This window comes from Mercenaria mercenaria, chromosome 16 (assembly GCF_021730395.1).
Source record: "Mercenaria mercenaria strain notata chromosome 16, MADL_Memer_1, whole genome shotgun sequence".
Taxonomy (NCBI): domain Eukaryota; kingdom Metazoa; phylum Mollusca; class Bivalvia; order Venerida; family Veneridae; genus Mercenaria; species Mercenaria mercenaria.
In genome coordinates this window covers 23,608,841-23,624,061 of record NC_069376.1, presented here as the reverse complement: position 1 = coordinate 23,624,061, position 15,221 = coordinate 23,608,841, and the positions used below count along the sequence as shown (strand labels likewise).

Below are 15,221 nucleotides of genomic sequence, written 5' to 3'. Positions count from 1 at the left end.
ATTTCGTGGGCATGAAATTTTGTGGTTTTTGTCAAAACGGCAATTTCGTGGGCATATGAATTCGTGGATTTCAACTTTTGAACATAAAATGAATAGGAATTTTAATTGTTCGTTAGGATTAAATTTCGTGGATTGGCTCAACCACGAAATCCGCGAAAATTAGTCCCCCACGAATATTAATGATTTCACAGTACTTTCTTTATTTTGGTAGTAAAGGTCCTTCTCTAATCTTGTATAATTTGTCATACAAGTTTTTGCTTCTAAAACTGTTTTTATCCCTGTTCCTTTGGAAATTTTTTATTCATTTGCAACTGCATATTGATCTTGTGTTTTGTTTATCACTTGTTTTTAGCTCACCTGTCACATAGTGACAAGGTGAGCTTTTGTGATCACCCTTAGTCTGTCGTCCGTCGTCTGTGCGTCCATGCGTCTCGTCCGTCCGTCCGTGCGTCAACAATTTCTTGTCTGCATGATAGTGGTTTCATTTATGATTTTATTTTAACCAAACTTGCACACAACTTGAATCACCATAAGATCTCGGTTCCTTTCTTGAACTGGCCAGATCCCATTATGGGTTTCAGAGTTATGGCCCCTGAAAGGGCCAGAATTAGCTATTTTGACCTTGTCTGCACAATAGCAGCTTTATTTATGATTTGATTTTTACCAAACTTGCGTACAGCTAGTATCACCATAAGATCTTGGTTCCTGTCTTGAACTGACGAGATTCCTTTATGGGTTCTAGAGTTATGGCCCCTGAAAGGGCCAAAATTAGCTATTTTGACCTTGTCTGCACAATAGCAGCTTCATTTATGATTTGAATTTAATCAGACTTGCACAAAACTTGTGTCACCATAAGATCTTGGTTCCTTTCTTGAACCGGCTAGATCCCATAATGGGTTCCAGAGTTATGGCCCCTGAAAGGGCCAAAATTAGCTTTTTTGACCTTGTCTGCACAATAGCAGCTTCATTTATGATTTGATTTTAACCAAACTTGCACACAACTTGTATCACCACAAGGTCTTGGTTCCTTTTTTGAACTGGCCAAATTCCATCATTGGTCCCAGAGTTACGGCCCCTTAAAGGTCCAAAATTGGCTATTTTGGCTTTTGCAGCCATATAGAGACTTCATTTATGGTTTTATTTGGTACAAACTTTCAAAATATCTTCAACAACAATAAATCTTAGATTCCATGACAAATCAGATCCAATCGTAGGTTCCAGAGTTATTTTATATCTGATTACCTCCCCTGATTGTAATCAAAATGGATTTATATCAGTAAGTACTTATAGGACTTATTTGAAATTTCATAATTGTCATTAGTTGGACTGAGACAATCAGGGTAGATAACTATGGACTGATTTTATGTCAGATTACCTCCCTTTATTTCAAATTAAAATGGGTATATCTCCGTAACTAATGAAGATACTGATCTGAAATTTCATTTATGTTTTTAGCCCACCATCATCAGATGGTGGGCTATTAAAATCACTCTGCGTCCGTGGTCCGTCCGTCCGTCATTCCGTCCGTCCGTCAGTCCGTCCGTTAACAATTTCTCGTTATCGCATCTCCTCAGAAACTACTGGGGGGATTTTGACCAAACTTTGTCAGAATGATGTATTGGTACCCTAGTTGTGTCCCCCTGAAAATCAGACTGGTTCAACAATTTATGAGTGAGTTATGGCCCTTTGTTTATTTCTATAATTTACTTAGATTTATAGAGGGAAAAACTTTGACAACCTTCTTGTCCAAAACAACAGAGCCTAGGGCTTTGATATTTGGTATGAAGCATTATCTAGTGGTCCTCTACCAAGATGATTCAAATTATTTCTCTGGGGTCAAATATGGCCCCGCCCTGGGGGTCACATGGTTTATATAGACTTATGTAGGGAAAAACTTTTAAAAACCTCTTGTCCAAAACCACAGGGCCTAGGGCTTTGATATTTTGTATGTGACATCATCTAGTAGTCTTCAACTAAGATTGTTCAAATTATCCCCCTAGGGTCAAATATGGCCCCACCCTGGGGGTCATATGGTTTACATAGACATATATAGGGAAAAACTTTGAAAATCTTTTTGTCCAAACCACAAAGCCTAGGGCTTTGATACTTGTAATGTAGCATCATCTAGTGGTTCTCTACCAAGTTTGTTCAAATTATCCCCCTAGGGTCAAATATGGCCCGCCCTGGGGGTCACATGGTTCATATAGACTTATATAGGGAAAAGCTTTCAAAATCTTCTTGTCAATAACTACAACATTCAAATTTGGACCACATGTATATTTTTGAGTGGCAAGATGAACCTTGACATGAGTTGACCTTGATTTTGACCTGGTGACCTACTTCCACATTTCTGTAGCTACAGCCTTCAAATTTGGACCACATGCATAGTTTTGTGCACTTGAAAAAACTTTGACCTTGATTTTGACCTAGTGACCTACTTTCACATTTTTGAAGGTACAGGTATCAAATTTGGACCATATGCATAGTTCCGTGTTTCAAAATGAAATTTGACATTGATTTTGACCTAGTGACCTACTTTCACATTTTTGAAGGTACATTCTTCAAATTTGGACCACATACATAGTTTTGTGTTCCGAAATTAAATTTGACCTTGATTTTGACCCAGTGACCTACTTTCTCATTTCTCAAGCTACAACCTTCAAATTTGGACCACATGCATGGTTTTATGTACCGAAACAAACTTTGACCTTTACATTGACCTAGTGACCTACTTTCACATTTTTGAAGGTACAAGCTTCAGATTTGGACCACATGCATAGTTCTGTATTCTGAAATAAAATTTGACCTTGATTTGACCTAGTGACCTACTTTCAAATTTCTCAAGCTACAGCCTTCAAATTTGGACCACATGCATAGTTTTGTGTACTGAAATGAACTTTGACCTTAAGATTGACCTAGTGACCTACTTTCACATTTCTGTAGCTGCAGGCTTCAAATTTAGACCAAATGCATAGGATTGTGTACCGAAACAAACTTTGACCTTGACATTGACCTAATGACCTACTTTCACATTTTTGAAGGTACAGGCTTCAGATTTGGACCACATGCATAGATTTGTGTTCTGAAGTGAATTTGACCCTTGATTTTGACCTAGTGACCTACTTACACATTTCTCAAGCTGAGCCTTCAAATTTGGACCACTTGCATAGTTTTGTGTACCGAATTAAACTTTGACCTTAAGATTGATCTAGTGACCTACTTTCACAATTCTCAAGCTACAGCTTTCGAATTTGGACTACATGCACAGTGTTGTGTACGGAAATGAAATTTGACCTTGAGCTAGTCAGTAAGTCTTGAAATTTGGAACACTCAAAAATGGCACATTGGTGGGCGCCAAGATCACTCTGTGATCTCTTGTTTTTAATGTGTCCTTTATGCATTTCTGTTGTTTTAAAGCTTTGTATAGCAGAACTGTAAAGTTGTCCCCAAGATGAAACTTCCATTTTGATTAATTTGTTTCTGTATATTATGACACGTGCATATGGAACTACTTCTGGGAGAGCATGTGATTTGATTTCAACCAGTCAGGTTATTTCTTTCAGTACGTCTTGGTAATGGTTGAGGAAAGTGCACTTAGACTTGGCTGTAACTGTGCCAGAAAATGACTGTTGATTGAGCTTATGCATCAAACAAATGTAAAGTGTCTTAGAACAAACCTGTTTTCAAAGACTGAAAGTGAAACATGTTTTCAGGCAGACCTTTACATTTTGTAGGATTTGAAATTGAAAATTGTCATAAAGCCAGACTGCTGACATTAAATGGGTATAGTGAATAAGCAATGACTCAAAAATTTATCATTCTTTTGCGACTTTAAACCCAAGAAATACCTTGTAGGTTACTGAGGAAGAGGTAAGAGATTGGCATCTTTCTAATTTTGTCCAGATAACTTTAACATGCATTGAGCAATCTTTTTATATTTTGGATAAATGTTTACCTCAATGAGCTAATGCATACAAACCCAAGATGTATCTTGAATGTGTAGGTCGCTTTGGGTGTCAAAGTCCATATGAGATTTTGTCTTGGCCAAAACTTTTATATGCATTGAATAATCTTTGTTTTGTTTTGCAGAAATGTTTGTTTCAATGAGATGCACTATCAAGTGCAAACCCTGGTCCCCAGGTCCTTGTCTCAAAGGTCAAGGTCAAACTTGGAAGATTGTTGTCGTATCCGATCTGATCTAGGCCATGACTAAACATGAATTGAGCAACCTTCGCAGAAATAATTTCCACAATGAAACAAGAGTATTGCCAGAGGACATAGATCCCTATCCCAGGTCAGTGTCACATCCCTATCCCAGGTCAGTGTCACACTAAGGAGGTCAAATGTCATGTTAGATCTTGCCTGTGCTGTAACTTCGACTTGGATGGAGTTTTAATTTCTAATTGGCTGATCTGTTTGAGTCATTCAGGCGGTGTGTCAACAAATAATGGGCTTGACATTGTTTCCATTTGGGTTTCAACATTATAGTTTGAAAAAAAAAACACCAGTGATGGTGTGGGAGGGTGGGGCAGGGTCTTAGGCCCCTTTATCAAAATGTAATGCCCAAGGGGCATTTATATGAGTTGTACTGAGTATGTAGGTGAATATGAACTCTAAACCTTTAACTGTGTCATGACTTTATGACTTTAGTGGTATCTGATACTCACTGCTGATGACCAAATCCCTGTAAATCAGAATAAAACTTAATTGAATATGAGCTTTTCTAGGAAAAGTTATGCTTCATGTAGGAAAGTTACAATTTGAAACCCTCATGTATAATGCATGTATGTTAAATACAAATGTATACACATTTGGAAAATCTTCTCAGACCTATAGATTAGGCATTTTGAACTACTTCATTGTCTCCTGGTAGCAAGACTGTTGCAAGAGACATAATTTTGGGAAATACGCATAAATCTTGTACCTTATTACCCTCTGTTGGTATTAAACTGTTCTACAAAAAAAGAAAGGATATTGAGTGCTTTTGTATTTGTTTATGAATAGAAAAAGGTCAAAGTTGATGTTTATGACGTGTTTTGTCTCAACAAGAATGTAAAAATGAAAAGAATTCAGTTTTGAAGAATTCCACATTATAGAACAGAAACAGTTGTTTAATTGTTGTTATTTTGAAGAAAATTCATTATTTTATCAGATTCATGCAATTACTCAAACATTTTCTTGCGTGATAAAATTAATTTTGGAAAGGGAGGTAATTTCTAATTGCACTACCTAGTTAAAAAAGACAAGAAAATCAACTACATACATTGTCTTTCTGTCAGCCATGTTGGCACTGAGTCAGGGTCACTGAACATATAGTCAAGATTAGCCAGGTACGTAGTGTGGGCCTCTAGAGTCGAAACTATGAGACTATACTATGTGCCTTTATACTTAAGATAACTGGCAAACAAGCGAAATATCAGATCCACACTATTAAGTAAAACAGTGCAAAACATTTTGCATTAATTGATTAGTTAATCTGAATTATGCAAGGTTATTTCCTGTATTCCATATGCTTTTGTAATCTAAGAAGAATTTTAATTAACGCTGGAGGTGGAGAATTAATTAATACATATGGCGAATGAATTGTTATTCTGGTACAACACTTTAAGGATGAGGTGGCTGTGTTTTTATTCTTCAGTTGTAGTCAGAATGACTTTGAATAAAGTATGCCTTTGAAAAAGACTTAAAAGCTTTAACTAAGACCGGACATTTTGACATTATATTAGTATAATGCACACTGAAATTGAAATGGAAAATAACAAAGAAATAAATGTTGAAGGTAAAGTGAGCATGTACACATCTAATATTTGGACTGCTGAACAACAGTGCTGTTTTTAGCTCGACTATTCGAAGAATAAGTAGAGCTATCCTACTCACCACGGTGTCGGCGTCACACCTTGGTTAAGTTTTTCATACCAGTCCATATTTTGACAAAATCCTTTGACATATAGCTTTGAAACTTTCAACACTTGTGTACCATCACCATGTCCAGTTTTAGGCAAGAGGATAAAACTCCAAGGATTTTGTTCGAATTATGGCCCCTTTTTAACTTAAAATCTTGGTTAAGTTTTTCTACCAGTTCATATTTTGTGTAAACTGTTTGACATATAGCTTTTAAACTTTTATCACACCATGTTGGTCGTCACCAATGGGGCTATTGTGATGACCCCAAGTTGGTTGTCAGCAGTGCCACTGTTATGATAATGCCGCGTTGTCAGTAATGGCACTATTGTGATTACCCGTTGTTGGTCGTCAGCAATGGTACTATTGTGATTACTCCTTGTTTGTTGTCAGCAATGGCTCTGTTGTGATTTCCCCATGTTGGTCATCAGCAATGGCTCTGTTGTGATTTCCCTATGTTGGTTATCAGCAATGGCTCTGTTGTGATTTCCCTATGTTGGTCATCAGCAATGGCACTATTGTGATTTCCCCATGTTGGTCATCAGCAATGGTACTATTGTGATTACTCCTTGTTTGTTGTCAGTAATGGTATTATTGTGATTTCCCCAGGTTGGTCATCAGCAATGGTACTATTGTGATTTCCCCATGTTGGTCATCAGCAATGGTACTATTGTGATTTCCCCATGTTGGTCATCAGCAATGGTATTATTGTGATTACTCCTTGTTTGTTGTCAGCAATGGCTCTGTTGTGATTTACCCATGTTGGTCATCAGCAAAGGAGCTATTGTGATTATCCTGTGTTGGTCGTGAGCAATGTCACTATTGTGATTACTCCGTGTTTGTTGTCAGCAGTGGCTCTGTTGTGATTTCCCCATGTTGGTCATCAGCAAAGGAGCTATTGTGATTATCCCGTGTTGGTCGTCAGCAATGTCACTATTGTGATTACTCCGTGTTTGTTGTCAGCAATGGCTCTGTTGTGATTTCCCCATGTTTGTCATCAGCAAAGGAACTATAGTGATTATCCTGTGTTCGTCGTCAGCAATGGTACTATTGTGATTACTCTTTGTTTGTTGTTAGCAATGGCTCTGTTGTGATTTCCCTGTGTTGGTCATCAGCAATGACACTATTGTGATTTCCCCATGTTGGTCATCAGCAATGTTACTATTATGATTACTCCTTGTTTGTTGTCAGCAATGGCTCTGTTGTGATTTCCCCATGTTTGTCATCAGCAAAGGAGCTATAGTGATTATCCTGTGTTCGTCGTCAGCAATGGTACTATTGTGATTACTCCTTGTTTGTTGTTAGCAATGGCTCTGTTGTGATTTCCCTATGTTGGTCATCAGCAATGACACTATTGTGATTTCCCCATGTTGGTCATCAGCAATGGTACTATTGTGATTACTCCTTGTTTGTTGTCAGCAATGGCTCTGTTGTGATTTCCCCATGTTTGTCATCAGCAAAGGAGCTATAGTGATTATCCTGTGTTCGTCATCAGCAATGGTACTATTGTGATTACTCCTTGTTTGTTGTTAGCAATGGCTCTTTTGTGATTTCCCTTAATAATGTTGGTCATCAGCAATGGCTTCATTGTTATGAATTTTCTGTGTTGGTTGTCAGCAATGGCACTATTGTGATTACCTAATGTTGGTCATCAGCAGTAATGCTGTTGTGATTACTCTGTGTTGGTTTTCAGCAATGGTACTATTATGATTACTCCTTGTTTGTTATCAGCAATAGATCTGTTGTGATTTCCTCATGTTGGTCATCAGCAATGGCTCTGTTGTGATTACTCCTTGTTTGTTGTCAGCAATGGCTCTGTTGTGATTTCCCTATGTTGGTCGTCAGCAATGGCACTGTTGTGGTTACTCTATGTTTTTTTTGTCAGCTTTGGCATTATTGTGGTAACCCCATCTTAATAGTCAGCAATGGCGCTATTATGAATTTTCTGTGTTGGTTGTCAGCTATGGCACTATTGTGATTACCCCACGTTGGTCATCAGCAGTGTTGCTATTGTGATGACCCTGTCAGGCCATTGTGGACTGTCCGTTGTCGTCAGTGATAGTGTTGTTTGATTGCACTATTGGTCATTAACAGTTTTTCTATTTTCATTTTATAGCTCTAGTTATGTCTCCCACCACACAGTGGTGTGGGAGACATATTGATTTACTCCAGTCTGTGTGTCTGTCAGTCTGTCTGTCACAAAGCTTGTCCGCACTCTAAGTTGAACATTTCTCATCCGATCCTCACCAACTTGAACAAAATGTGTTTGACCATAATTCTCGGCCAAGTTCAATAACTAGCCAAATCCGCCCAGGCAGTTTTGAATTATGGCCCCTGAATTACTAATTGGATCCACTTGTCCACACCATCTAATTGGATCCACTGGTCTAGACCATCCAGAGAAACTAGACATTTTTGATAAGAACCATTCGTCTGAACAATCCAGACAAACAAGGCAGTTGTGGGAGACATGCACTTTTCTCAAAAGCATCTTTAGTTTCACATTGTTAACCCTCTTAAAGACACATACTCCAGCTCTTAAAACATTTTGCTCAAAATCAAAACTGGGTTTTCTTAGGCCAAAAAGGTCACTGAGTTCATGTCGAGGCCTTATTAAAGTATTTTTGAAGAAGAGGGAGATAATGCTTGTTATCCGTCTGTTATTCAGTTTGTCTGTTGGTTGGTAACTTGATAACTTGGTTTTTGATCAGTAAATACAGAATACTTTGGTCTTAGTCGTGAAACCTGAAAGATGATTGATGATGAAGATGACCCATTTAAGTTTAGGGTCAGTGGCTCAAAGGTCAAGGACACTGTAACTTTGAGACTGAAAATGGTTTCAAGTCAGTAACAGGGGAATGCTTCGGCCTATCTTCTACCAGATTTACATGAAGTGTGTTCAGGATGTGTGTTTTATATAACCTAGGCTCAGTTGAAAATTGGGGTATTTGGGATCCGAAGTAAGGTCACAAGGTCAATTAATCCAACTTCTGTTTTGATAAGGCATTCAAAAAATTGAGCAATGCTGTATTCTGACAGCTCCTGATATCGTAGGGAAGAGGAAAAAGTGCTATTTTTAAGGGGAAACCATGGGGCTGAATGCATTTTGTCAAGAATAGAGGGACTGCCTTTCCAGAACCCAGCAACATTGATTTTGGACTCCCATGTGTAATTGAAATTTCACATTAAAACCAACAAAATGTAGAGAAGATTCTAATTTTTTCTCTGTAAGAAATGAACAATTGCACCGATGGACCTGTTTCGCTGTTTTCTTTTTTCCCTCCACTCTAGTCTCCGGAACATTTGTCTCCGGCAATTTATTGATTGTTGATACTTTCACATGGATGATGATTTTTCTCCATGCCTTTAGAAGCGATAAATGAATTAAAATTGTATCTGTTTACAGTTTTCTGACAACCGGTGGTTTCGTTTGGATTTCAGCTGGGAATTGGAAGCAGTGGAATATTGTTCTAGGCAATTTTACAGGAGAACTTAAGTTTCAGTATTGTATATATTTGAATTTGATCCTGAAGGTTTGTGTTTTTTTGTTTTAATCGGAATGGTAGTGAAAACTGGATCATTTGGTTTTATTGATAACCAATAAGTCCACTGTTTCATTTCTCAGAAATGCTGTCCCTTGTTTCCACAAAAATAAAACAAAAAAATGAAATTTGACAGATTATCACATTTTTACCAACTGCAAGCAAATGTATTTTTGCATTATTTGTGGACAAATTGCTTTAAGTTGCTATGCCGTTCAATAAAGAGGTAAAGATTAGCAAAATGATGCAAATAATATATGAAATACCATTCAGAACATTTTAAAAGACTTAGAAAGTCATCTGGTGGCTGTACTACTTTGGAATTTTTTTATAAGAATACTAATGAAAGATTAAATTCTTTTCTTTATATATGTTTTATATTACCATGTATTAATGAAGTCTTTCTGTATGTCTATAAGGGTAGAAGACTAAGTGAGGGAGGAAAGCACTAGAATCATCAGAAAAATAAAGCCAAAATCGGGACAATAATGAAAGGAGTGGAATTTTCTATTATATTTTGCATATGAATGTTTGAGTGTGGTGCTGTTAAAGATGGTTAATCATATTTTGGTCAAGGAATGCATTTGTTCAAAACTTAAACAGCAGACAGCTTATACTTGCTTGTGTCCACTGTGCTTTGTACAATGTTAGAAACTTTCACTGCAAGTATTCATAAAACAAATTTGCCTGACCAAGATTTATTTTCTAATTTTTAAGTAGAACCATAAATTTGATAAACATATTTTACCTGGAATGAAATAATAAAAGAACAAATTTGGTGTATTTGTCAAAGATTTGCATTGACAGTTATACTATTCAACTGAAATTAATTAGAAATGCAAAGTTGTTATCTTTGTTGCACAACCTGGAAAAAAATGAATTTGGCAGCTACACAACACTTTAAAGTTTGGTTAAAGGTTCACTTTGTTAAAATATCCTAATAATGTAAAAATAGAAATTATATTGAAACTTAAAGAAATAATTCTCTTCGTATTAAAGGGTGATAATTTTAAAATTTCATAAAGTAATGATACTTAAAGTAAATATTTCAAATAGGGATCTTACTCTGTGTAATAAGTATTTTTGTTCCTTAAATAAATCCCTTAGCAGAATATACAAAAACAGAAAAATGTCTTACGGTTTTGCTCTAAATTGATCGACTTTGGTTTCTGTGACAGTGAGGTGATTTAGGATGATACTGCCTAACTGGCACTCTATTTAAAGTTTTTTTTTTGCATCAGTTTGGTATTCTGTTTCCTTCCTTGATGATGCATAATTCTTTCAACCATAAGTTTTAGATAATAGGGTATTATGTTGCTTAACAGTAAGATTCATAAATCTTTCTCTGATAAATTAAATTTAGGAAGCTTAATTTTAAGGCACATACTTACGGATTTAAAGTTTTACTTTCAAACTGTTTTACTAATTATAAGAATTAATTGAAGGCAAGGTGATTTAGTGCGTTTTATAGGCAATACAGTTGAACCTCCATTAACAGAACAGCCGTGGTACCAAACGAAACCCTATAACAGAACACTCCTGGACTGAAGAAAAGTCCTCTAACAGAACAGCCATGGTACCAAACGAAACCCTATAACAGAACACTCCTGGACTGAAGAAAAGTCCTCTATCAGAACAGCCGTGGTACCAAACGAAACCCTATAACAGAACACTCTTGGACTGAAGAAAAGTCCTCTAACAGAACAGCCGTGGTACCAAACGAAACCCTATAACAGAACACTCTTGGACTGAAGAAAAGTCCTCTAACAGAACAGCCGTGGTACCAAACGAAACCCTATAACAGAACACTCTTGGACTGAAGAAAAGTCCTCTAACAGAACAGCCGTGGTACCAAAGGATAATCTCTAACAGATCAGCCTTGATACTAAAGGAAACCCTTTAGCATAACAGCATTGGTACCAAGGAAGACCTAAAACAGAACAGCCTTAGTACCAAAGGAATCCCTCAAACAGAAAAACCTTGGTACCAAAGGAAGTCCTCTAACAGCACAGCCTAGGTACTAAAGGAAGCCTATTAAAAGAAAAACCTTGGTACTAAAGGAAGTTCTCTTACAGCACAGCCTAGGTACTAAAGGAATCCCATTAAAAGAAAAACCTTGGTACTAAAGGAAGTCCTCTAACAGCACAGTCTAGGTACTAATGGAAGCCCATTAAAAGAAAAACCTTGGTACTAAACGAAGTCCTCTAACAGCACAGCCTAGGTACTAAAGGAATCCCATAAAAAGAAAAACTTTGGTACTAAAGGAAGTTCTCAAACAGCACAGCCAAGGTACTAAAGGAAGTCTATTAAAAGAAAAACTTTGGTACCAAAGGAAGTCCTCTAACAGCACAGCCAAGGTACTAAAGGAAGCCTATTAAAAGAAAAACATTGGTACTAAACGAAGTCCTCTAACAGCACAGCCTAGGTACTAAAGGAAGCCCATTAAAGGAAAAACCTTGGTACCAAAGGAAGTTCTCTAACAGCACAGCCAAGGTACTAAAGGAAGCCTATTAAAAGAAAAACTTTGGTACCAAAGGAAGTCCTCTAACAGCACAGCCTAGGTACTAAAGGAAGCCCATTAAAAGAAAAACCTTGGTACTAAACGAAGTCCTCTAACAGCACAGCCTAGGTACTAAAGGAAGCCCATTAAAAGAAAAACTTTGGTACTAAAGGAAGCCCTCAAACAGAAAAACCTTGGTACCAAAGGAAGTCCTCTAACAGCACAGCCTAGGTACTAAAGGAAGTCTATTAACAGAACTACCTTGGTGCCAAAGGAAGTCCTCTAACACTTGGTACCAAAGAAAACCCTCTAGCAGAATAGCCAGATACTGAAGTAAACCCCTCAAACAGAACAGCCTTGGTACTAAAGGAAACCTGTATTACAGAACAGCCTTTGTAACGGAGGAAACAACTGGGGGGTGGGGAATCTGGGTAGAACCAACAACCTTCAGCTTGATGGTTTCCCCACATGCAGAATTCAATGCAACATCTTTGTATGATCCTCCTTCAGTTTTGTTCAACAGGTTGGTTTTCCCTGGCTTCTTTTAGGGGCCACAAGAGCTAAATATAGAAACAACTTATCATAAGCTACTTCATGGATCTTCACCCAATTTCATCTGTAGCTTCCTTGTATAGATTTTTCTTATGTTTGTATAAATGGTTCCACTTCACACTTTTAAGGGTTGTGAGAGTTAAAAACAGGAAAACCATTAGATGATTTCTTATGAATTGCCTTATGGATCATCACCAAACTGTCTCAGATTTGTTATTACAGAAAGCCTTTGTAACAGAGGAAATAACACGGGCAGGCATCTTGGTAGAACCAACAAGCTTCGTAAGCCGGCTGGATGGCTTCCCCACATGGAGAATTCAACGCTCTGGTTGAAGCTCGAACCCACATTTATGAGGGGCAAGTGATTTGAAGTCAGGCCACAGAGGCCCCTTGGTCTGTAATATCTTTGTATGATCCTCCTTCAGTTTTGTTCAACTGGTTGGTTTTCCCTGGCTTCTTTTAGGGGCCACAGAAGCTAAATATAAAAACAACTTATTTTGAGCTACTTCATGGATCTTCACCCGACTTCATCTGTAGCTTCCTTGTATAGATTTTTCTTATGTTTGTATAAATGGTTCCACTTCACACTTTTGAGGGTTGTGAGAGTTAAAAACAGGAAAACCATTAGATGACTTCTTATGAACTGCCTGATGGATCATCACCAAACTGTCTCAGATTTGTTATTACAGAAAGCCTTTGTAACAGAGGAAATAACACAGGCAGGCATCTTGGTAGAACCAACAACCTTCGTAAGCCGGCTGGATGGCTTCCCCACATGGAGAATTCAACGCCCTGATAGAAGCTCGAACCCACATTGATGAGAGGCAAGTGATTTGAAGTCAGGCCACAGAGGCCCCTTGGTCTGTAATATCTTTGTATGATCCTCCTTCAGTTTTGTTCAACTGGTTGGTTTACCTGGCTTCTTTTAGGGGCCACAAAAGCTAAATATAAAAACTTATTATGAGCTACTTCATGGATCTACACCCAACTTCGTCTTAGCTTCCTTGTATAGATTTTTCTTATGTTTGTATAAATGGTTCCACTTCACACTTTTAAGGGTTGTGAGAGTTAAAAATAGGAAAACCGTTAGATGACTTCTTATGAACTGCCAGATGGATTATCACCAAACTGTCAGATTTGTTAAATGGTTTTGTCTGGCCTTTTTTAAGGGGCTGTCAGAGTAACTTAGAAATAGTAAAATCTCTATGAAATATAAGCCATTACAGCAAAAAGTAAAAAAGAACTTTCAATAACTTTTAAGGTGTTCACTAAACTTAGACAGAAGGAAGGTCACGGTCCACCTCAGTCTTGTCATTTGAGCGATTTAGGACCATTCGAGCTTCTTCTATAATAAAACTCTTAAAAAGCAAAATTTGAGGTAGCAATGCTTGTATCTGTTGTCCCTTAAATGGGTGCAACAAAAAGATAGGATTGCTTTCATGTCCTTGATTTTTACAAGATCATATTTTATTATGAATGTATAGTGGAAATATTTGCAGGATTAAAGATACTTACAGGATTATATATACTTACATACAGTTCAACAGCTGTGATGAATTGGCTTGATTTTCATAATACAAACAACTGTTGGCAATTTATTATCATGTAATAATGAAAGGAAAATATTTACACTCCTGCAGGAATCAAGGAAGGGTATTTTTCTATCCTGTTAATTTGTTACTGTCAGTATTTTATGTTGTTGGAAGCCTTATCTGTGGTATTTAAATCAGCATTAAAATGTTAACTGGCAAATGATTAGATTTAATAATGAATCAAATATTTATGCTATTACAGGTATTTAGTTCTGGGGTCCTTTTGTAAACTCTTAATTTTTGAAGCCAGACCTTCACTGTTAGAGTCAGGTTTATCACTATCAGTATCTATAAAAGTTGGCGGAATAGTTATGATTTAATTATGATATAGAAATATTCATGTTATGGTTGGTATTTAGGTTTGGCAGCTTGCACTTCTCTTGAATAATGTTTACAGTCACTTGTTGCAGTTTGAGGCTAAATCTGCAGTATTATTGTCAATGTTTACACCTGTCATACCTGTCTGCAGATGTTTTTCAGTACCAGTATAGTCATTTATTATAGATGATCACTCTTGTTTGTTGTCATTGGTTTGACTTGAAACACTAATTCTTCAGCACTGGTATATTACTGGTATGTTGCTTTTTATAGATGTTGTACAAGCTTTCAAATGTCTAACATATCTCATCTGAGATTGTGATCTGAAACAAAAAGCTTTAACTCATATATTAAAAAAAATCTGCAGTTAATGTGAATCGATGCCAAGTTTTTGTACCAGAAGTAACTGTACTGATGTCATAAAGCAAACTATCATAACATTGGTGGGCTCAGACTCGCGACCTTTGTGTACTTTATTTACTGACACGACTAAGCTTCTTGAAATTGTGTATTATCAAAGCTTGTATACACTCAGATAGAGTTATCTACAGAAAATGTTTCATCAACTTTGTCAAGAAAATTCTTTGAAAAGTTTCTACTTGAGATTTGAATTTGAACATACATAAAAAGTTGATGCCTCAGATTGTTGTCAAAGATAAGGACTTTCTCTGAAAGCACTGACATTATCTGAACCATCTCACCACCCATATAGTTCCTACCCTTTGAGTTTGGGTTTAATTTTTACATGTGATATATAAAAATCTATAGTTCCACAGTTGCTGCAATATCCCAAAAATAAATCTTAAATAATTATTA

General features: G+C 36.9%; 1 protein-coding gene across 2 annotated transcripts in view; it reads left to right on the top strand.

Moving 5' to 3' along the window:
• LOC123540670 (cAMP-dependent protein kinase inhibitor alpha-like) overlaps positions 1-15,221 on the top strand; it is a 58,328-nt gene that overhangs the window by 10,688 nt on the left and 32,419 nt on the right. The window contains exon 1 of one of the 2 annotated variants that reach the window (XM_045325887.2): positions 4,140-4,294. The exons of the other annotated variant lie outside the window; for it this stretch is intronic. The gene's annotated coding sequence lies outside the window, so the exon portion shown is untranslated. Of the gene's footprint in view, positions 1-4,139; positions 4,295-15,221 lie in introns of those variants that run through there. 2 annotated transcript variants of the gene reach the window in all.